The sequence below is a fragment of the Thermobia domestica genome, chromosome 10 (genome assembly GCF_964235325.1).
Source record: "Thermobia domestica chromosome 10, izTheDome1.hap1.1, whole genome shotgun sequence".
NCBI classification, from domain to species: domain Eukaryota; kingdom Metazoa; phylum Arthropoda; class Insecta; order Zygentoma; family Lepismatidae; genus Thermobia; species Thermobia domestica.
The window spans coordinates 236,606,811-236,630,670 of NC_137463.1; the positions used below are offsets into that span (position 1 = coordinate 236,606,811).

General features: G+C 35.9%; 1 protein-coding gene across 1 annotated transcript in view; it reads left to right on the top strand.

Moving 5' to 3' along the window:
- Positions 1-23,860, top strand: part of LOC145663107 (uncharacterized) — a 102,610-nt gene that overhangs the window by 73,208 nt on the left and 5,542 nt on the right. The gene's annotated exons all lie outside the window — the stretch shown is intronic.

Consider the following 23,860-nt stretch of genomic DNA (forward strand, 5'->3'; position numbering starts at 1 on the left):
ATCCAGTAGCTAACATCCTTTGTTTCTTACTCAAAAACTAGGGATGGCCGGAACCGGATCCTGGTAGAACCGCTTTTCGGTTCTGAACGGATCCGGTTCTAGAAGATCCGGTTCCGGAACCGGGTTTTCGGATCCAGGTCTGGAACCGGGTTTTTCGGATCCTGGTCTGGAACCGGTTCCGTAATCGGTTCTGATAACCGGATCTCCATGAACCGGAACTTTGTGGCCATCCCTATTAAAAACCTCTAAAATACTTCCTTTTTCTTAATTTCTTTTAGAGATCAAAAGAAAAACTATTTTGTTTAATGAGATGATAATTTGCACTTTCCATCTAACAGGAGATTTTTTGTCACAATTAGCACAAGTTAAACAGTGTCTCTAATAAGAGAGCGTACTCCACGACGCGACGGTTACCATTTAAATAGCTATTGTTGTGTATGTATATACTTGGAGAACTTTCTCCTTCATTCAGCAAAGTCTTTTAAAATGGAGTGCTCTTCAGACAGAGAAATGTGTTTAACTAAGAAAAGGGAATTCTTAAAAAAAATGACACAAAATACACTGCTGAAAAGAAATGGCGGAAGAGCTACGGTTTTCATTTTACACATATTGTATGTTCATTTCACTTACTTTTTACTCGTACAAGAAGTGGCGCATTTTTTATTTTTTTATTGGTTCTTTTGGGTACTTCATTCAATAGTCTTGTAGGAAACAGGAAGGTAAAATATCTCAATGTATGCATAGAAACTATCTGCATACCTAACAGCCACCTGTTTCTTTGGTTCTTTACTAACTCTCAATTACATCGCCCGTATACATATCTTAAGTATGTATTTTTTTTTTTTTCGTAACCCTCACTCATGTCCCGCATACTCACATTCATCCACTCTCATAATTAAATAATATTGATGTTCACACTGAAATTATTTTTCTATGTATAATTTTTTATTGTATTAGAATTTTACGTAAAATATGCAATCAGTGTTGCCAGATTAGACTACAAGTTGCGCGTTGGGCGATTTTTAAAGTTCCCTCGCTACCAAAATTTCAAATTGACGACACGCTATTTTTGGGGCTACTAGACTATAACTAGTAAGAATGCGCACCTTTTGTTATTTTCATAAATGAAATGATAAATTATTAGTTTTATAGAATACAATAAAAGTTTTCATTCTTGAGTATTCTATTCACAATGAACAATAGTTTTACTAAAACTAATATGTTCGACACTAGTTCAATTCTTGTTCTAGTACTTTTTAATCACCAGTTGTGACTACACTAGACTTTTGCTGAGTTTGCGCTGTTGTAGTATCAATCTGACCCAGGGGCGGATCCAGGACGAACTTGGAAGGGAGGGTTGTAATACTGCTACTTAGAGATACTTTTAAGAGCTTCAAACTCTGGTAAGGATTTTATTTATATGTAAAATAAGAGTTTCCTCTTCTGGGGGGGAATCGCTTCGATCACCCCCCCCCCCTTGGATCCACCCCTTCTCTGACCGTGTTGCTGCCTCAGTTAATGCCTAGGTTTAATAGTTATGCGGATCTGTGTAAACGTAAACATCGATAATTTACCGTATTAACGTAATAAGTAAGTGGAGTTACAATGAAAACTTCCAGAATACATGGTTCCCAGATGAAGAATTTAACAAACGAATTTAAAGAGTGAGAAATAGCAATGGCAAAAAAGCATACTGTAAACGTTGTAAAGTTGTAAAGTTTGTTTCAGAGCCTACACAAATGACTTAAACAAACATGTCTCCTTGGAAATCAGAATAGTCGCACATTTTGATATCATCACAGTCTTCCCAGTATATTGCACGCTCCAGTTCTACTGCTTCTGAAGTAATATGGAGTTTGCCCTAACACATCACTCAAAACAGTTTGTAACTGCCTGCAAAATAAATGAGTTTTATGTTTGGACTACAGTTCAAATCCGCTACTTTTGGAACACAACTTCGCTGCTTCTTAATCTTCAGATCTGGCAACACTGTACGGAATGTAGTGTACACTTCAATGCATGTACCACAAAAGGGTTACTCATGAGGCTATAGAGTTGAAGAAGAAACCTTGTCTCGAAAATATTCTCTGAAATGATGTCTCGTCTCAAATATACACGTCTGTTTCTATACGAAGAACGTAATCTCGTCTCTAATCTCATTACGAAATCTGTTGCGTCTTGTTCAACAGTAATTGCTCCACTTTAAAAGCTGATGTTAGTTGTAGAAAATACAGAAGACCTCATTCACAAAAAGGAAATAAAATACATTAAAACATTTTTTTCAAAGAGAAAAAGATCTTAATAAAAAGTAAAGAAAAAACCTGGTTTCAAGAAAATCACTTTGAAAGCATTTACTATTTTATGCATGGGTAACGAGGAAAACATGAAGGGGTGCTCTTATATATCAATAATAAAACGAACATTGTATGATAATATTACATCAAATTTGACGAGTTTTATTAAGAGTGTATATGAGAGCGCTCGCCAAACCTTTGAAATGAAATCTTTGAGTTTTACGTCCCAAGCTTAAGCCGGCTAGACTAAAGGAGACTGTGATGGTGAGAAATGAATGAATTGGTGGAATGAATAAAATGGGAGGAAACGGGAGAATCTCGAGAACACCCACACGCGTGGTGTTTGTCCACCACAGAGTCACTTTATGGCACGAGCTGGGATCAAACCAGGGATCAAACCAAACACTGGAGGTGAAAACTCAACGAATGAGCCATCAGCCCTCGCCATACATTTGTTTTTGGTCAAAAACAGAATTACTTTTTATTTTCACTACGATTGTTTAATTTTGTTTGTTACTTTTTTGTTTAAAAAATTGAAAACTTGTTTTTTTAAATAAATTATTCTATTTTTTTTATTTTAGTACTGTTTGTTTCATTTTGTTTATTACTTTCTTAAAGAAAATATTTAAAAAACATTATCTTTTTATTTTACTTTCAAATGTGTTAACGAAAAATCGTGAAAAATCTAATAATTTTGTTTGAACTCACCGATGTCAACCCCTGTTTACTAGATATCCCATTTTACTCAAGGGTAAAATTGGTTGCATACGAAATAGGATTAAGCCGATCTTCAAAATAAAAATAACCCATTATATATATATATATATATATATATATATATATATATATATATATATATATATATATATATATATATATATAAGGGTCGCAGCCAGAAATTTTTATTGGGAGGGATTAAACCTTTGAGGGGAGAAGTCCAATACTACAAGCCACTACGTCTATGTAGTATTCAACGGATATTCTTCTGCACCCGAAAACAAATAAGTAAATGTAAAATACTTCCACTTATATTTTCAGAAAAAATAAATGATAGAAGTAGATTGATTTTTTATAAGAGAAATAGTACAGATAAAGTGTAACATTAAATTTGTCCATGCTACATCAATCACATTCCTGTTAAATAGATATATATACTTTTATTGAGAAAATGTACAAATGTATGTTGAGTTGGAAAGTTTGGGAGGATCCGGGCACGGTGTATGTGCCCCTGATACATATGTAGTATTGTTTAAGAGTAACAATGTAAAAAATGAAATTAAATGAAATCTTAAAGTTTTACGTCGCACAGTTATGCCGGCTAGGCTAAAGAAACTGATGATAAAAAAATGAATGTAGTGATGAAATGAATAAAGTGGGAAGTAACGTGTACCCCGAGAAAACCCACGCACACGGTGTTTGTCCATCACAAAGAGTACTTGGTGCGAACTGGGATGGAACCAGGGACCCCACACAACACAGGTGAACGCTCTACCGCTAAGTCACTGCGCCCCGTTTACTGAGAAAGTGTACAAATGTATGTTGTTAGAAAGTTTGTGAGGGAGTTTGGATGCATCCCTGACACATGTATAGAAATATTTAAGAGTAACGATGTAAAATTGTGTTGTCACCTAACTTACATTGCTATTCAAACTTTCATCATTGTATGACGTAGGAAAATAAGTATTATTAAAGTTACTAGATTTTTGAGGACACAGGTTGAACTAGTGTACCGTATGTTTAAGAAAAATATGTAATAAGCATTGTTATAAGAAAACTATGTTCTTTTAAGAAAAAATCAATAAATTCAGACTGACATAATTATTGAATAATTTGCATTGTGAGACGTAAATGCTCGTAGCAGACGTTATAAATGAAGTAATACATGTAGTGTTGTTTTACATTACATGTTATTAATTTAGAACACTTCCTCTATATACACATATGCAAATGCCTGAGGATTGACACTCCTATGTAACTTGAAACACAGTAGTCAAGAGATCTCAAACTATAATTATGCAACTGGTAATTGCTCTTGTTAATTAACAAGTGTTCTCTAAAACCGATCATTAAATATACGTCAAGTGATTCCGCTGGAGTATTACGTAATCCTTACTACCATATACTTTATGTAAACATAAAAATTCTTCTTGTGTTACCTTTTTTTGTGTTGACATGAAAATATTTATACTTTCTAACTTTTTTGTGTGTTTGTGTTCCATAGGGTTTTGTTCATATTAAACAAATATTATATGGTTAGAATTTTAATTATTATTATTACGTTGTAAATAAGTAGGTCTGTTTCCTTAATACCACGAATTCAGATGTAACACAAAAATTTGTAGAGAGCTCAGTGGTTGATCATTCTCCTTAGGTGCCACTGATCCCTGGTGTTATCGCAGGCCATTATAAGGTCGTGGTGTACAATATCGTGCCCGAGGAATTTCTCGAAGTTCTTCCGCTACCTCCCTTCCGCTATTCTTCCACCAAGTATTTTGTGATCATTCATTTTCATTAATCATTCATCATCATGTATCAATATTCAAAAATTTAATCTTAAAAGCATAGCCGCGGGACGTTAAATTAAGAAGTGTTCGTTTCAATTTGAACAATTCCTAGAGATTCACAGTGGTTATATCTAGTATCAGATTTGCTTTTTTTTATTTATCGTGCTTTCTGACTAGTCAGGCACGTGGCTAGGATTTCGTAAAGGAAAGGGGTCCATAACACGAAATATCACACCACACTTGGGGCTCGATCATTCTAAACTATTTTACTGACAACATTTATATTGGTTCGTTTAGCCAGGATTTCGTACTATGAGGAATAGGGCTGATATGAAATACTGTGGTTATCACACTAGGAGTTCGATCAATCTAAACTATTTTACTGGCAACATACAACTTATATGGTTTATTAGTATAATAAACTGAGGATATGTTAGTAAGTATTTTAATAACAATCTATGAAGAAATCTTGCGTAAAAGAATAAAAATAAGTATTGAAAACGATTTTGCAATATCTACGTTCGTTCCTCTGTTCATTAAAATTTAACAATTTCCCTTCCATTATGACCTCAACTATTATAAAGAGTACATATCCAATAAAGTTTTACAAAATATTTTACAATATTGGCGTTCCTTTCTCTGTTGAATCAAATGTTAACAGAATTTTCTTTCTATATAATTTTGTTTTTATTATTCAGTCAACTAGTGTCTGTTCCAAATGACAAGTTCAAGGAACAGTAGAAAACTGTTTCTGCAATAATATGTTTGATACGGTACTGCAGAGAAGCGATGAAGACATTTATGATAAAAAAAATGTCCTCACTATTACAGAAGGGCACTATGTTTTCGAAAGCTTGAAATATCCCTGACTTGCAGCAGAAGTTCTGAGAATTCCGTAACTTTTCTAGAAATTTCAAATTCCCTGACTATTCGACGATATCCCGCTCATTGCCATCATGTATTGCAAAGTAATTCGGATAATGCGTTCCTCGTAAAGATGGAGTGGAGAAGAAACAATGAGAAAGGCACATACGCTGTGCTCAAGTTTGCGTATCATTGGTTACTGCATATTTAATTTGTCATTTAGAACAGAGAGTAAGACATACGTTAATAACTTTCTCATTCTGTCTCTAATAAATATTTACAAAAGTAACACTCCCCTTCCTCTAAACCTCCGTTTCCTCCACACAATGCTTCTCGTAAGAGAGAGTACTAAACGCCTGTAGTAACTTTTTTTTATTTTTAACGCTGATTCTTCTTTTTCTTGTTTCTTTTTGTTTAATCCTTTCTTAACACTTTTCATTTCTGGTTTTGAAGTTAGGTTCGAACTCCCCAAACCCCCGTTAGATACGTACCTGGGCTAGTAGATCTTTTTTAATTGATAATATTGGTTCTCAAACTATTCACCGCGAAATTGCAGTTGATGTCAGGTTTGAATTGTAACGGACTATTACGATTCTAGCGTAAAACGAAAAAAGTTTTTTTTTTTTTGAACTACTGCCATAGCGCATTAAAATGACTAAACTACCATTGTTCTCCTCGCTGGTCTAGTGGCTAGACACTAAAATACTATTGTCCTCCTCGCTGGTCTGGTGACTAGGGCACTAAAATACCATTTCTCTCATTGCTGGTCTAGTGGCTAGACACTAAAATACCATTGCCCTCGTCGCTGATCTAGTGACTAAGGCACTAAAATACTATTGTCCTCATCACTGGTCTAGTGACTAGGGCACTAAAATACCATTGTCCTTATCGCTGATCTAGTGGCTAGGGCACTAAAATACTATTGTCCTCCTCGCTGGTCTAGTGACTAGGGCACTAAAATACCATTGCCCTCATCGCTGGTCTAGTGACTAGGACACTAAAACACCATTGTCCTCATCGCTGATCTAGTAGCTAGGGCACTAAAATACTATTGTCCTCCTCGCTGGTGTAGTGACTAGGGCACTAAATACCATTGCCCTCGTCGCTGGTCTAGTGGCTAGGGTGCGCGCTTTCGGTGCACGGTGTACAGGGTTCAGTTCACGGTGGGAAAGAATTGAATCCATTATGATAGTTTAGATTTCACTTTAAACTTTAAGTCCACATCTAATATACAGGGTATTAAGGAACTCGGCGCCATGAATTTAGAATACAATTCCTTTTATCAAGTGAAAGAATAAAGTTCTAATAAGCGTGATTCGGAATATTCCTCCTTTTCCAGTTACAAACCGATGCAAATGCGAAATATCACGTTTAAAGACCTCCTGGCGTGAAATTATGTGAAATCTTGTAAGCAACTCAAGGAATTATACAGAAACTGGTATGAGCTTTATCTAAAAGTCAATATGTCTGGTACTCACCCAACAAGTACTAAATTTATACGTAAAAGTATATTCTCGTAAACCCAACCTACTTTATACATTTCGTTACGACGGTACTGGTGCAATGCGAAGTATGGACATTTAGATAAAGCTCATAGTAGTTCCTTTGTAATCTCTCCCGAGAAGTTCGATAATTTTCAACCAGTCTTTTGACGTATGTTTTCTAGAACTTTTTTTTTCGTTAAGTGAATATAAGGAATCCTGAATTTGTGGCGCTGAGTTCATTAACACCCTAAGCAGCCTTGGTGCTGGGAAAGGACGCTAACTAAACTAACTCTATGGCTTATGGAACCTGAAGGCTCAATGTTGCATTCACAAAATCTTTCTTGTGACTTCTGTCCTTAACCAAGTGAATCCAATTTCTATTTCAGTTTCATCGCGAATGAGAATATATTAAATAATACGTTTTGTGAAGTCATTTCTAAGCCCTTAAGAACACAGTATCTCCATTATGGTATATACATTCACATCAACACATTTTAATTTATTTCTTTTCTTTTCTATTTTATTTATTAGAGATTAACGTGTTTTGTGACTTAGTCATCTGTGTAAAGCAAATAATTTATTGTTGAATTTGTGAGTTACGCTCCTTATAATCTGTTCAAACAGTCATCTTTGCCTTGCCATTTCTATTTTAGAGGCCTGGATCGATTTGAAATAATTTGGTATTTGCACAGTACATGCATTAATAAATGTGTCGTGGTATGCATTACTTCGGACTTTAGGCTAAAGAAGACGGATAATTGATGATAAAACATGATGAAAATGTGGAAGAGAACGGAAGAAGAACATTAAACAAACCCCACAGCAGGAGCGGATCCAGGACCGAGTTCTGGGGGGCGGGGCGGTGGGTTGTCATAATGCAACTTTTAAGGGCTCCAAACTCTGGGATAAATTTTATTTATATATATAAAGTAAGAAAGTTTTCTTTTCGGGGGGGCGATCGCCCCGATCGCTTCCCCCTGGATCCGCCCCTGCCCCACAGATACGATGTAGTTCACCACAAACTCACATGGACTGAGATCGAACCTAGGAGTCCTTGCACTAGAGATAAGCGCTCTAATACTGACCCACGATATCATCTATAAAATAAAGAGAGTGCAATTACCATACATAATCAGAAATCTACTATATTATGAAATTCAAAGTGCCTATGTTTTTGACTCTTAATCTCTCGAACAACCCAACCGATCTCGATCAAATATTCCATACAGATGAGGCTCGGACCTGGAATGGTTTTTCTTATATCATTTTGACGGTACAACATAGGGGAGAGGGAGTGAGAGAGACATTTTAAAACGATCGAAAATGACCGATATTAGTGTAGAAGCTATAGTTTTCGGAGTCGCTGAGAGGAACAGTGACATTTCCGATTCCGTTTAAACCCAAATTTATCCCCGTAACTTGGGGGAGATACATAAAAATGATTAAAGATGACCAATATTATTATCGAATCCATAGTTTTGGAGGTTGGTGAAATGAACAGTAACACTTCCGATTTCATTTAAACACAAATTTAACCCCACAACTTGGGGGAGGGTCATAATGATCGAAAATTACCAATATTATTGTCGAATCCATAGTTTTCGGAGTCGTTGAGATGAACGGAGATACTTCCGGTGCGGTACCCAGCAATATTGGGAGGGGGATGTATAAACTCATCGAAAATGATCGGTATTAGTGCCGAATACATAGTTTTCGGATCGCTGTGATGAATAGTGACACTTCTGATGCCGTTTAAATCCAAATTCAGCTCTGCGACTTGAGAGAGAGAAAAGGGGATATATATATATATATATATATATAATCGAAAATGACCGATTTTAGTGCTGAATCCACGGTTTTCGGGGTCGCTGAGATGAACAGTGGCATTTCTTATGCCGTTTAAATGCAAATTCAGTCACAAAACATAGAGGAAGAGGAGGGGAAGAAATTTCTCTGGACAATTTATTTATTTAAATTTTAATTCCTGTGGTATGTACTTGTAATTTACTCTATATTATCAGATCATTATTTAGTTCTGATTTCAGTTACGTCCCGGTTCAAAGATTTCATCCGTGCGTTGTAATATACTTAGATTTCATCATGCCTCTCTAGAATTCAAGGACTTGGATGCAATATCGGATGCGTTATCGTATTTAGAGGACACATCTCTATGGTGACCACGGGCCAACAGTTTCGCGGCGCAAGCCCATGTCGCCCTTGCGGGGGACTGTATAAAAAATAAATTTGTTGCGAAACAGGAAGAGCTAAAGGAACCCGTAAGCAGAGGCTATAACAAACTATGTGAAAGGATCGTGCTAGGTGCTATCAATGGAAGTAGACAACACGGAAAGGTGTAATTTTATCAACAAGAGTTAAGCACTACCTTGCCTCAATGATATTGACAGCAACTTCGTAGACTTTAATGTAAAAAAGGTTATTAAAATCTACGAAAAATCTGGATAATTGAATTGCAATTAAATTCAGACTATAAAGAATCCAGTAGCTATCATCCTTTGTTTCTTACTTAAAACTAGGGATGGCCGGAACCGGTTTCTGGTGGAACCGGTTTTCTGCTCTGAACGGATCCGGTTCCGGAACCGGGTTTTCGGATCCAGGTCTGGAAACGGGTTTCTCGTATCCTGGTCTGGAACCGGTTCCGTAATCGGTTCTGATAACCGGATCTCCATGAACCGGAACTTTGTGGCATTCCTTATTAAAAGCCTTTAAAATATTTCCTTTTTCTTAATTTCTTTTAGAAATCAAAAGAAAAACTATTTTGTTTAATGAGATGATAATTTGCACTTTCCATCTAACGGAAGATTCTTTTTTTGTCACTATTAGCACAAGTTAAAGAGTGTCTTTAATAAGAGAGCGTACTACACGACGCGACGGTTACCATTTAAATAGCTATTGTTGTGTATGTATATACTTGGAGAACTTTCTCCTTCATTCAGCAAAGTCTTTTAAAATGGAGTGCTCTTCAGACAGAGAAATGTGTTTAACTAAGAAAAGGGAATTCTAAAAAAAATGACACAAAATACACTGCTGAAAAGAAATGGCGGAAGAGCTACGGTTTTCATTTTACACATATTGTATGTTCATTTCACTTACTTTTTACTCTTACAATAAGTGGCGCATTTTTTTTTTTTTTAATGAGATGTTGGTTCTTTTGGGTACTTCAATCAATAGTCTTGTAGGAAACAGGAAGGTAAAATATCTCAATGTATGCATAGAAACTATCTGCATACCTAACAGCCACCTGTTTCTGTGGTTCTTTACTAACTCTCAATTACATCGCCCGTATACATATCTTAAGTATGTATTTTTTTTTTCGTAACCCTCACTCATGCCCTTCATACTCACACTCATCTGCCCTCATAATTAAATAATATTGATGTTCACACTGAAATTATTTTACTATGTATAATTTTTTATTGTATTAGAATTTTACGTAAAATATGCAATCAGTGTTGCCAGATTAGACTACAAGTTGCGCGTTGGGCGATTTTTAAAGTTCCTTCGCTACCAAAATTTCAAATTGACGACACGCTATTTTTGGGGCTACTTTTAATTATCTGCAGGCTATAACTAGTAAGAATGCGCAACTTTTTTTTTAAATTTTCATAAATGAAATGATAAATACAATAAAAGTTTTCATTCTTGTGTATTCTATTCACAACGAATAATAGTTTTACTAAAACTAACATGTTCGACACTAGTTCAATTGAGGGGGTTAGTGCAACAGTGGTCTAACCTACATTTTTTTTAAATGGAGAAAAATCAAGTTAAAGTTAAACACATGTGGTTGTTTGTACAATATAACAAAAGCAAGCACAAGTGGTTGAATGTGTCATGCATCGTACATACATATATTGTACATAAAAACACATGTGTTTAACTTGATTTTTCTCCATTTAAAAAAAATATGGGTTAGACCACTGTTGCGCTCACTCCCTCAATTGTTGTTTTAGTACTTTTAATCACCAGTTGTGACTACACTAGACTTTTGCTGAGTTTGCGCTGTTGTAGCATCAATCTGACCCAGGGGCGGATCCAGGACGGACTTCGGGGGGGGGGGGGTTGTAATACTGCTACTTATAAGAGCTTCAAACTCTGGGAAGGGTTTTATTTATATATAAAATAAGAAAGTTTCCTCTTCTGAGGGGAATCGCCTTGATCACCCACCACCCCTGGATCCGCCCCTTCTCTGACCGTGTTGCTGCCTCAGTTAATGCCTAGGTTTATAGTTATGCGGATCTGCGTAAACGCAAACATCGATAATTTACCGTATTAACGTAATGAGTAAGTGGAGTTATAATGAAATCTTCCAGAATGTATGGCTCTCAGATAAAGAATTTAAGAAATAAAGTTAAAAAGTGAGAAATAACAATGAAAATAAAGCATACTGCAAAAGTTGTAAAGTTTGTTTCAGAGCCTACAAAACTGACTTAAACAAACATGTCTCCTTGCAAATCAGAATGGTCGCACATTTTCATATCATCTCAGTATTCCCAGTATATTGCACGCTCCAGTTCTGCTGCTTCTGAAGTAATATGGAGTTTGCCCTAACACACCACTGAAAACAGTTTGAAACTGCAGTCTCCAAGTATAAAGTGTATACCTACAAACTAATTTAGTTTTATGTTTGGGCTACATTTCAAATCCGCTACTTTTGGAGCACAACTTCGCTGCTTCTTAATCTTCAGATCTGGCAACACTGTACGGAATATAGTGTACACTTCAATGCATGTACTACCCAAAGGTTTACTCATGAGATTATAGAGTTGAAGAAGAAAACTTGTCTCGAAATATTCTCTAAAATGATATCTAGTCTCAAATATACGCGTCTGTTTCTATATGAAGAACCTAATCTCGTCTCCAATCTTATTACGAAATTTGTCGCGTCTTGTTCCGTAACAGAAATTGCTCCACCCTAAAAGCTGATGTTAGTTGTAGAAAATACAGAAGACCTCATTCCCAAAAAGAAAAAAAAAACATTAAAAACAATTTTTTAAAGAGATAAAGATCATAATAAAAAGTAAAGAAAAAAAACTGGTTTCAAGAAGATCACTTTGAAAGCATTTTCTATTTTATGCATGGTTAACAAGGAAAACATAAGGGAGGTGCTCTTATATATCAATAATAAAACGAACATTGTATGATAATATTACATCAAATTTGACGAGTTTTATTAAGAGTGTATATGAGAGCGCTCGCCATACCTTTGAAATGAAATCTTTGAGTTTTACGTCTCAAGCTTAAACCGACTAGGCTAAAGGAGACGGTGATGGTGAGAAATTAATGAAATGGTGGAATGAATAAAATGGGAGGAAACGGGAGAACCTCGAGAAAACCCACACACGTGGTATTTGTCCACCATAAAGTCACTTTGGCGCGAGCTGGGATCTCACATATTGGAGGTGAAAACCCCACGACTGAACCATCAGCCCTCACCATACTTTAACTCCAAGGTCGAAAACAGAACTACTTTTTATTTTCACTACGATTGTTTAATTTTGTTTCTTACTGTTTTGTTAAAAAATTGAAAACTTGTTTTTTTAAAAAAAGAAATTATTTTATTTTTTATTTTAGTACTGTTTGTTTCATTTTGTTTATTACTTTTTTTAAAGAAAACATTTTTAAAAAACATTATCTTTTTATTTTACTTTCAAACGTGTTAACGAAAAATCGTGAAAAATCTAACAATTTTGTTTGAACTCACCGATGTCAACCCCTGTTTACTAGATATCCCATTTTACTCAAGGGTAAAATTGGTTGCATACGAAATAGGATTAAGCCGATCTTCAAAATAAAAAAATAACCCAAAATATACATATCAGGAGTGTACCCAGAAACTTTTATTGGGAGTGATTAAACCTTTGAGGGGAGAAGTCCAATACTACTAGCCACTACGTCTATATAGTATTGAACGGATATTCTTCTGCACCCGAAAAGACAATAAGTAAATGTAAAATACTTCCACTTATATTTTCAGAAAAAATAAATGATAGAAGGAGATTGATTTTTTATAAGAGAAATAGTACAGATAAAGTGTAACATTAAATTTGTCCATGCTACATCAATCACATTCCTGTTAAATAGGTATATATACTTTTATTGAGAAAATGTAAAAATGCATGTTGAGTTGGAAAGTTTGGAGGGATCCTGACCAGGTGTATGTGCCCCTGATACATGTGTAGTATTTTTTAAGAGTGACAATGTAAAAAATGAAATTAAATGAAATCTTAAAGTTTTACGTCGCACAGTTATGCCGGCTAGGCTAAAGAAACTGTGATGATGAAAAATGAATGTAGTGGTGAAATGAATAAAGTGGGAAGTAACGTGAACCCCGAGAAAACCCACGCACACGGTGTTTGTCCATCACAAAGTCTACTTGGTGCGAACTGGGATGGAACCAGAGAGATCCCACACACTGCAGGTGAACGCTCTACCACTGAGTCACTGCGGCCCCTTTACTGAAAAAGTGTACAAATGTATGTTGAGTTAGAAAGTTTGTTGGGGAGTTTGCACTGTTAAAAATAATTTATTAAATTTGAGAAACCGTTTCTTATGTGTGCACCGAAATAATATTTTCTTAGAAATGAGATTTGGCAATTCTCATTCATAAAGAAAGTAAAAGTATATTTTCTCGTTTCGCTTTATACAACCTCATCTACTTTTCTTCATTTCTCATTAATAAGAGCTTCAAACTCTTGTTTCTAAGAAAGATATTCTCGGTGCAGAGATAAGAAACGGTTTCTCAGATTTAAGAAAGCATTTTTAACAGTGTGGATGCATCCCTGATACATATATAGAAATATTTAAGAGTAACGATGTAAAATTGTGTCGTCATCTGACTTACATTGCTATTCAAACTTTCATCATTGTATGACGTAGGGAAATAAGTAATATTAAAGTTACAAGATTTTTGAGGACACAGATTGAACTAGTGTATGTTTAAAGAAAAATATGTAATAAGCATTGTTATAAGAAAAACCATGTCCTTTTAAGAAAAAAATCAATAAATTCAGACTGACATAATTATTGAATAATTTGCATTGTGAGACGTAAATCCTCGTAGCAGACATTATAAATGAAGTAATACATGTAGTGTTGTTGTACATTACATGTTACTAATTTAGAAGACTTCCTCTATATACACATATGCAAATGCCTGAGGATTGACACTCCTATGTAACTTGAAACACAGTAGTCAAGAGATCTCAAACTATAATTATGCAACTGGTAATTGCTCTTGTTAATTAACAAGTGTTCTCTAAAACCGATCATTAAATATACGTCAAATGATTCCGCTGTAGTATTACGTAATCTTTACTACCATATATTTTATGTAAACATAGAAATTCTTCTTGTGTTACTTTTTTTTTGTGTTGACATGAAAATATTTATACTTTCTAACTTTTTTGTGTGTTTGTGTTCCGTAGGGTTTTGTTCATATTAAACACATATTATATAGTTACCATTTTAATTATTATTATTACGTTGTAAATAAGTAGGTTTGTTTCCTTAATACCACGAATTCAGATGTAACACTAAAATTCGTAGAGAGCTCAGTGGTTGATCAGACTCCTCAGGTGACACTGATCCCTGGTGTTATCGCAGGCCATATAAGGTCGTGGTGTACAATATCGTGCCCGAGGAATTTCTCGAAATTCTTCCGCTACCTCCCACATTATGCTTCCACCAATTATTTTGTGATCATTCATTTTCATTAATCATTTATCATGTATCAATATTCATCAATTTAATCTTAAAAGCATAGCCGCGGAACGTTAAATTAAGAGGTGTTCGTTTCAATTTTAACATTTCGTAGAGATCCACAGTGGTTATATCAGATTTTTTTTTTATTTATCGTGCTTTCTGACTAGTCAGACACGTAGCCAGGATTTCGTAAACGGAAGAGGTCCATGACACGAAGTATCACACCACACTAGGGACTCAATCATTCTAAACTATTTTACTGGCAACATTTATATCGGGTGTTGCAAAATAAGTGTTACAACTTTTGGGAGGTGACTCCTGCCACTGAGACAAGAAAAAAAGTTCTCTTCAACTTTCTGCTATCGGACATAGTTTCAGATCTACAAGGTGCCGAAAGCGTGGGAAAATGACTTTCGGACGCCAATAGTTCGGAAACTATCCAACATAAAGAGGGCGGGTAAAAAATTCACTGAAGAAGTCATACCTGCTCTATTGAATTTTGCATGTTTCACAATCCTACCATGCATGCGCAAGGGATTCCCCAAAGGAACGTAGGGAGTCCCGGATAATCTGTCAAATGAAACTTGGTCTAAATGGATATGAATTGATAGGCTTTCTATCAGGTAACAATAATTCGTTTGTCTTAAGTCGATATCTGGAACAAATACAAAATGGCGGACACCTTTATGCCCGTTGTGTGTGGTTGCATAATCGCCAGGTGTGGATGCTGGCCAACAGTGACGTTCTAAGTATTAATTGTAGCGAATTTGTACTTAAATGCTCTAGAAAGACATCTGGAGTGTCGGTAGAGCATAAAAGATGAAGCAGGGTGATTCACATGTGTGGAAACACTTAACGAAAAATGTCCAGAAATGCACTCATACTCGGTAAACGTGAGTTCAAAGCATCGGAAATGTAAGGATCAGCATCAAGAACATGAAAGCCATTGCCAATTCACCAATAATACTCTCTCAAACCGATGCAATATGATGTGCACGGTTGCATACCAATAAGGATGCAATAACTGAAGCCAAGTTCAAATTGTGCAATGGACTCAGTAAGAAACTGGGTACACTAAATGAATGTCACTAGTGGGATCGCATGATCGATATTGAAATGTGGCCAATGTGTGTGTTGATATCAACATGTAGCTAATGAACAAATGTCAACATGTCACACTACTGCCGGGACATCGTCCCACGTGCGAAAAATAGGAAAATAACTACTCGGGTCTTGAGTCTGAGGCCGTGGACTCCCAGTAGGATTGGAAACTGCGACCACGCGAGCGAAAGCGAGCGCTCTAGCCCTGAGGTTCGAAGGAGCCTCACTTTCTCTGTATTCGTTTCTTTGAGGAGTACCCACTTTTTTGGCAAGCCCTCTTGTACAGCCTCCCGACATACTTGTGTGTTTCATTTTGTTACTCCTATTGCACAGTTGTAAATAATCAGAGCTTTAAGACGTTTCTTCGTATTTCTCATGTCGTTTTATTTTCCATATGTATGGTGTTCCAGCTGTAGTGTTAAATGTGCCAAATCGGTTCATTTTCGTCTTTGTCTTGGCATGTACATTGTGTGTAAGATACGAATTTCTGGAGATATTTTCCTATATTTCGAGTACGTCATATGTCTCAGAAGACGTGGGACATGATACAAATTTGTTATTTTCACGCTCTATCAGAATTTGAACCATGCATTAAGAGATTTCTTTTCATATGTGTCGACTGTGGGGCAATGTCCCAAACAAAGGTGCACCAGATGTAATAGCAGAATGTACAACGTTATTTTCCTAGTTTTCGCACGTGAGATGGTGTCCCAGCAGAAGTGCGACATGTTGACATTTGTCCATTAGCTACATGTTGATATCAACACACACATTGGCCACATTTCAATATCAATCATGCGATCCCACTAGTGACATTCCTTTAGTGTACCCAGTTTCTTTGTGAGTCCATTGCACAATTTGAACTTGGCTTCAGTTGTTGCATCCTCATTGGTATGCAATCTTGCACATCATATTGCATCGGTTTGAGGGAATATTATTGGTGAATTGGCAATGGCTTTCATGTTCTTGATGCTAATCCTTACATTTCCGACGCTTTGAACTTACGTTCACTGAGTATGAGTGCATTTCTGGACATTTTTCGTTAAGTGTTTCCACACATGTGAATCACCCTGCTTCATCTGTTATGCTCTACCGACACTCCAGATGTCTTTCTAGAGCATTTAAGTACAAATTCGCTACAATTAATACTTAGAACGTCACTGTTGGCCAGCATCCACACCTGGCGATTATGCAACCACACACAACGGGCATAAAGGTGTCCGCCATTTTGTATTTGTTCCAGATATCGACTTAAGACAAACGAATTATTGTTACCTGATAGAAAGCCTATCAATTCATATCCATTTAGACCAAGTTTCATTTGACAGATTATCCGGGACTCCCTACGTTCCTTTGGGGAATCCCTTGCGCGTGCATGGTAGGATTGTGAAACATGCAAAATTCAATAGAGCAGGTATGACTTCTTCAGTGAATTTTTTACCCGCCCTCTTTATGTTGGATAGTTTCCGAACTATTGGCGTCCGAAAGTCATTTTCCCACGCTTTCGGCACCTTGTAGATCTGAAACTATGTCCGATAGCAGAAAGTTGAAGAGAACTTTTTTTCTTGTCTCAGTGGCAGGAGTCACCTCCCAAGAGTTGTAACACTTATTTTGCAACACCCGATATTAGTTCGTTTAGCCAGGGTCTCATAATAGGGGGAAGGAGTTACATGAAATACTGTGGTTATCACACCAGGGCTCAATCAGTCTAAACTATTTTAGTGGCAACATATATTGGTTCGTTTAGCCAGGATTTCGTACTATGAGGAATAGGGCTGATATGAAATACTGTAGTTATCACACTAGGAGTTCGATCAATCTAAACTATTTTACTGGCAACATACAAGTTATATGGTTTTTAGGACAATAAACTGAGGATATGTTAGTAAGTATTTTAATAACAAACTATGAAGAAATCTCAAGTAAAAGAATAAAAAAAAAAAGTATTGAAAAAGATTTTACAATATTTATGTTCCTTCCTCTGTTCATTCAAATATAACAATTTCCCTTCCACTATGACCTCAACTATTATAAAAAGTACATATCAAATAATGTTTTGTAAAATATTTTACAATATCTGCGTTCCTTTCTCTGTTGAATCAAATGTTCACAGAATTTTCTTTCTATATAACTTTTTTGTTTTTATTATTCCGTCAACTACTGTCTGTTCCAAATGACAACTTAAACGAACACTAAAAAACTATTTCTGCAATAATATGTTTGATACGGTACTGCAGAGAAGCGATGAAGAAAAATTATGATAAAAAATGTCCTCACTATTACAAAAGGGCACTATATTTTCGAAAGCTTAATGTCCCTGACTAGCAGCAGAAGTTCTGAGAATTCCGTAACTTTTCTAGAAATTTCAAATTCCCTGACTATTCGAGGATATCCCGCTCATTTGCCATTACGTATTGCAAGTAATTCGGATAATGCGTTCCTCGTAAAGATGGAGTGGAGAAGAAACAATGAGAAAGGCACATACGCTGTGCTCAAGTTTGCGTATCATTGGTTACTGCATATTTAATTTGTCATTTAGAACAGAGAGTAAGACATACGTTAATAACTTTCTCGTTCTGTCTCTAATAAATATTTACAAAAGTAAAACTCCCCTCCCTCTAAACCTCCGTTTCCTCCACACAATGCTTCTCGTAAGAGAGAGTACTAAACGCGTGGATTAACTTTTTTTTTATTTTTAACGCTGATTCTTCTTTTTCTTGTTTCTTTTTGTTTAATCCTTTCTTAATATTTTTCATTTCTGGTTTTGAAGTTGGGTCCGAACTCCCCAAACCCCCGTTAGATACGTGCCTGGGCTAGTAGATCTTTTTTAATTGATAATATTGGTTCTCAAACTATTCACCGCGAAATTGCAGTTGATGTCAGGTTTGAATTGTAACGGACTATTACGATTCTAGCATAAATCGAAAAAAGTTTTTTTTGAACTACTGCCATAGCGCATTAAAATGACACTAAACTACCATTGTTCTCCTCGCTGGTCTAGTGGCTAGGCACTAAAATACTATTTCTCTAATTGCTGGTCTAGTGGCTAGGCACTAAAATACCATTGCTCTCGTCGCTGATCTAGTGACTAAGGCACTAAAATACTATTGTCCTCATCACTGGTCTAGTGGCTAGGGCACTAAAATACCATTGCCCTCATCGCTGGTCTAGTGACTAGGGCACTAAAATACCATTGTTCTCATCGCTGATCTAGTAGCTAGGGCACTAAAATACTATTGTCCTCCTCACTGGTGTAGTGACTAGGGCATTAAATACCATTGCCCTCGTCGCTGGTCTACTGGCTAGGGTGCGCGCTTTCGGTGCACGGGGTACAGGGTTCGGTTCACGGTGGGAAAGAATTGAATCCATTATGATAGTTTAGATTTCACTTTAAACTATAAGTCCACATCTAATATACAGGGTATTAAGGAACTCGGCGCCATGAATTTAGAATATAATTCCTTTTATCAAGGGAAAGAATAAAGTTCTAATAAGCGTGATTCGGAATACTCTTCCTTTTCCAGTAGGGCGTGTCATTTTTGAGGGTGAAATATACTTTTTGCAATTTTTCATGATGAGGGGTCTTAAAAGTATGTTTTTAGGTATGAGAAATTCAAATCCGTACTTAGTTTTGTGATTAAAGAAATTCTAGCTAGGTAAATCAAGATTTGAATATAACATAAGAGCAGTTTTTGGAATTTCATACTGAAATACTTTCAAAAATGCCATGCAATGCTATAAAATAAATTATTTTTCCGTATGAAACATTTTATTAATCATCAAACGTATTAATAAAGCTAGAGATACAGTAAGAAAGAGTATATAAGCAATACTTTGAGAAAACAGTCAATAAAATTTCTGCACACATAGACGTACGTATTGAAATACTGTACCGGTATTTAAATTTTATATTACTGCATTGCAGTAACTAAGAACAGAAAGCATTATTTTGATTACGTACTATTATACTTTATAATTGTTTTGGTAGAAACATGTAACATTCTCCATGTTTGAAGTGTCTAGCTTCTGTTACAAATCATGAGAAACACATTTTTCATTGATTTTAAAAATACTTTCTCCACCACATTGGCAAACTACTAATTTTCATTTTAATAAATTATTTTGTAACTGCTGCATCATACAGTTCATATACTTCTTATTTACTACTATAGTATTACTATATATGCTACATTTGTGTTACATTCTGTGATAAAACTGTCGTTGTTTTACTACAAATGTATTCAAGAAACAGCAACAAGTAAGCAATACTATTAACCCACAAGTTATTCACAAAACAAGTTTCATTATGTCTTGTTTTGATTCACTTTCGGACATCATCTGTGGACTTGCTTCTTGAACTATCATGTACCCCTCACGTTTCTCATGTGTATAGACTTGCTGCCTCTGTGACTTGTTTCATACACCTTTCTATAGACTGAGCGTGATTTGGCCGATGAAAGTACCAATCGGAACGTCTACAAATTTCTTTACTACCGCACTTTCTGTTAAAAGTTTGCATGTCAAGGGAGGTTCATAAACACCTTTAGACCAGTCGATCATCTCTAGCACGAACGAGGCACTGGGGTCGATAGCAGGTGTTTTCCTCGGACGTACAGAGAGATTTCCTCATACTGCCTCACTTCTCAAGTTAAGTATCTTTTGAAGTACAGCATCCACAACAATTTTCTTCTGCATATTAAATCACTGGAGTTGAAACAAGATGTGGCGTGGCTCTTTTTCCAAGCAATGCTTGACTTTGATGTTGAACCAGCAGGGTAATAGATACTAACAATGTATTTCACTATCTACCTAAGATTTATGAGATATTTGACGTTAAGTTCATGTTTTAAAACCCACAAACGACGCAGTCTATTTGCTGTAGTCAACCATCTTGAATGACTGACTGGACCAATTTCAAAAAGCGCCAGATCCCATGGAAGTTTTCCAGTGAGAATGGCCTGTGTAATCTGATATCCGTATACTTGATCTCTAGATAAATCTTTTTCATTTATTCACTCAGCGCAATAAGAAGCCCTCCAATTGGGAGCCTTTGCTATGAAGGATTCATTTCAAGTTCAGTAACTGCGTCTAGCATACCTCCAATAGTACCTTTCCACTGATTGCTAGACAAAATTATGCCATCCAGTGTTGTGATTAAATGTCGTAAAGGTAACTCGCTGGTGTGAAGAGCACACACTAACCAATTTAGCTTACGACCGAGTTTGACTTCTACCCAATGCATAGTACGACCTTCCCAACCAGTGTTGATGTTGCTAGAATCACCTCCAATTGTTTGTAAGATTTTATCAATACCCTTCTAAAATCTTGAAGATTATCAGCAAAAATTTCAGCTTGTTTTTTATTGTCACAATCTTTCTGAGGAGTGAAATGATAAAGATAGCGTCCACCTGGCTCGCTGTTAACAGAATAGTGTTGTTCTCATATAATCCCAGGGAACTGGTGATTTGAATTTTCTGCTACCAACATAACGTTCGTAATATCTTCACAGCCATCAAAGAAGATGCAGTCGAATATACCTTGCTGACGGAACTCATCAAATTCTTGGTCCACGGATTTCATTATTTTTTTCTTGTGCTCTCTTCACTTTATTGTGATCAATCACAAGCCTTTGGTCTTTGTCGGTCATCAAGCCACCATCCATAAGGGCGGCAGTAGATATGGCAGCTGTGACACGTAAGCCGACACCATACCAAATGCTCTGCATGACAACATAGCTTAACGAGGGGGGGTTCAGAGGGTAACAATTCTCTGCAGGTTCCAATCAAATTACTCCTATGTGTAAATGTATGAAGTTTTGTTTTTGTCTTAGAAGTCATTGTAAAGAATCATCAAGAAACCATGATGTTAATATAAAAACTAGTTGAAAACGTTTACACACTCAAATTTGAAGCTCTTAATCTTATATCCTTGGAGTTATTAAATAATAAATGTGAAAACATCAGCACCCGTTTAAAATTGAAAATGTATCTAATTTAATGATTGTAGAATATCAATTTGACATAATACTAAAACTGTAATTCAGCAATGTGCAAATAGATAGAACTAATCTTAACAAGCATGTATTTCTGCTCAATAAATGAAATACAACGCTGGCGCCATCTATGAACAACAAAATTAAATTTGTAAAAAAAAGATCGAAAATGACAAAACTTTGGACTGATATTTACCTAGCAAAACAACATTATATCGAATTTGTAAATATATGCTTCGAAACACAATGTCAGGTGTCAACTATTTAGCACCCCTCATTTTAGGATTTTGAAAATTGAAAAAATCGACACGCCCTACTTTTCCAGTTACAAACCGATGCAAATGCGAAATATCACGTTTAAAGACCTCCTGGCGTGAAATTAGGTGAAATCTTGTAAGCAACTCAAGGAATTATACAGTAACTGGTATGAGCTTTATCTAAAAGTCAATATGTCTGGTACTCACGCAACAAGTACTAAATTTATAAGTAAAAGTATATTCTCGCAAACCTAACTTACTTTATACATTTCGTTACGACGGTACCGGTGCAATGCGAAGTATGGACATTTAGATAAAGCTCATAGTAGTTCCTTTGTAATCTCTCCCGAGAAGTTCGATAAATTTCAACCAGTCTTTTGACGAATGTTTTCTAGAACTTTTTTTTTCGTTAAGTGAATATAAGGAATCCTTAATTTGTGGCGCTGAGTTCATTAACACCCTAAACAGCCTCGGTGCTGGGAAAGGACGCTAACTAAACAAACTCTATGGCTTATGGAACCTGAAGGCTCAATGTTGCGTTCACAAAATATTTCTTGTGACTTCTGTCCTTAACCAAGTGAATCCAATTTCTATTTTGTATTCCTATTTCTGTGAGATTCATATTAATATAATGTCCTTTCATCTGCACCCAGGACGTCCTAATGACCTTTTTCTGATTAGGTATCTATGTTAAAATTTTGAAAGTGTTTCTATTTTCTTTCATCCTGGCTACATGGCCTGCCCACCTGAGTCTCCTAGATTTAATGACCCTAACAATGTTAGGTGAATGGTACAAATTATGCATTTCTTCGTTATGAAGTTCTACCATTTCTCACTCCAGTCTCACTTGGGTCCGAATATTTGCTTAGAAAAAGAACCCTAAATTTTAATAAATGAATAACCATATTAATTCAAAGTACAAACCAGAAAATGAAAAAACATTACTAACTTTATGCTTTTAAACTTTCTAAATAGTTACCATTCAAAGTGTTAGGAACGTCTTGAAAGTTTTAACTGGAAATCCAATGGAAAAATGACCATTAGGAACAGTGGCGTATTTAGGGGGTGGCTTCCGAGCTTAAGCCCCCCCCCGAAATCTTACTTAGTATAGTAAAGTAAATGAAATATCTTGCAGAATTTTTACATTTCCAGGCAAAGCCCCCCGCCGAAAGTTAGCAAAGCCCCTCCCGAAACAAAATCGTAAATACACCACTGATTAGGAAGACCTAGGAATAAATGAGAGGACAAAATTAATCTGGATCTCGCAGAAATATGAGTTAAAATAGAAACTGGATCTAGTTGGATAAGAACTGAAGTCAATCGAGAGCTTTTGTAAACGCGGCATTGAATCTCCGGGTTCCATACGCCAGAGAGAGAGAAAGAAAGAAATAGTTATCATAATCTAAAATGATCAGTGTATTTCCTTTAAAATAATGTTCTAGTTGAGCCCTTTGTTGAAGCAAGTAAAATTAAGTTTCAACACTCCATTAGCGCCCGTCTCACAGAAAAGAAAAGGTCTGAAAGAAAGGCACAATTCAAGTGCTTAAAACGTAACGACATAGTGTGTTTGTTTGTTTAACAAAACACATTAACTACGGTTTTGACTCACGAGTCAGTAAACAATCTGACTTGAACAATACAA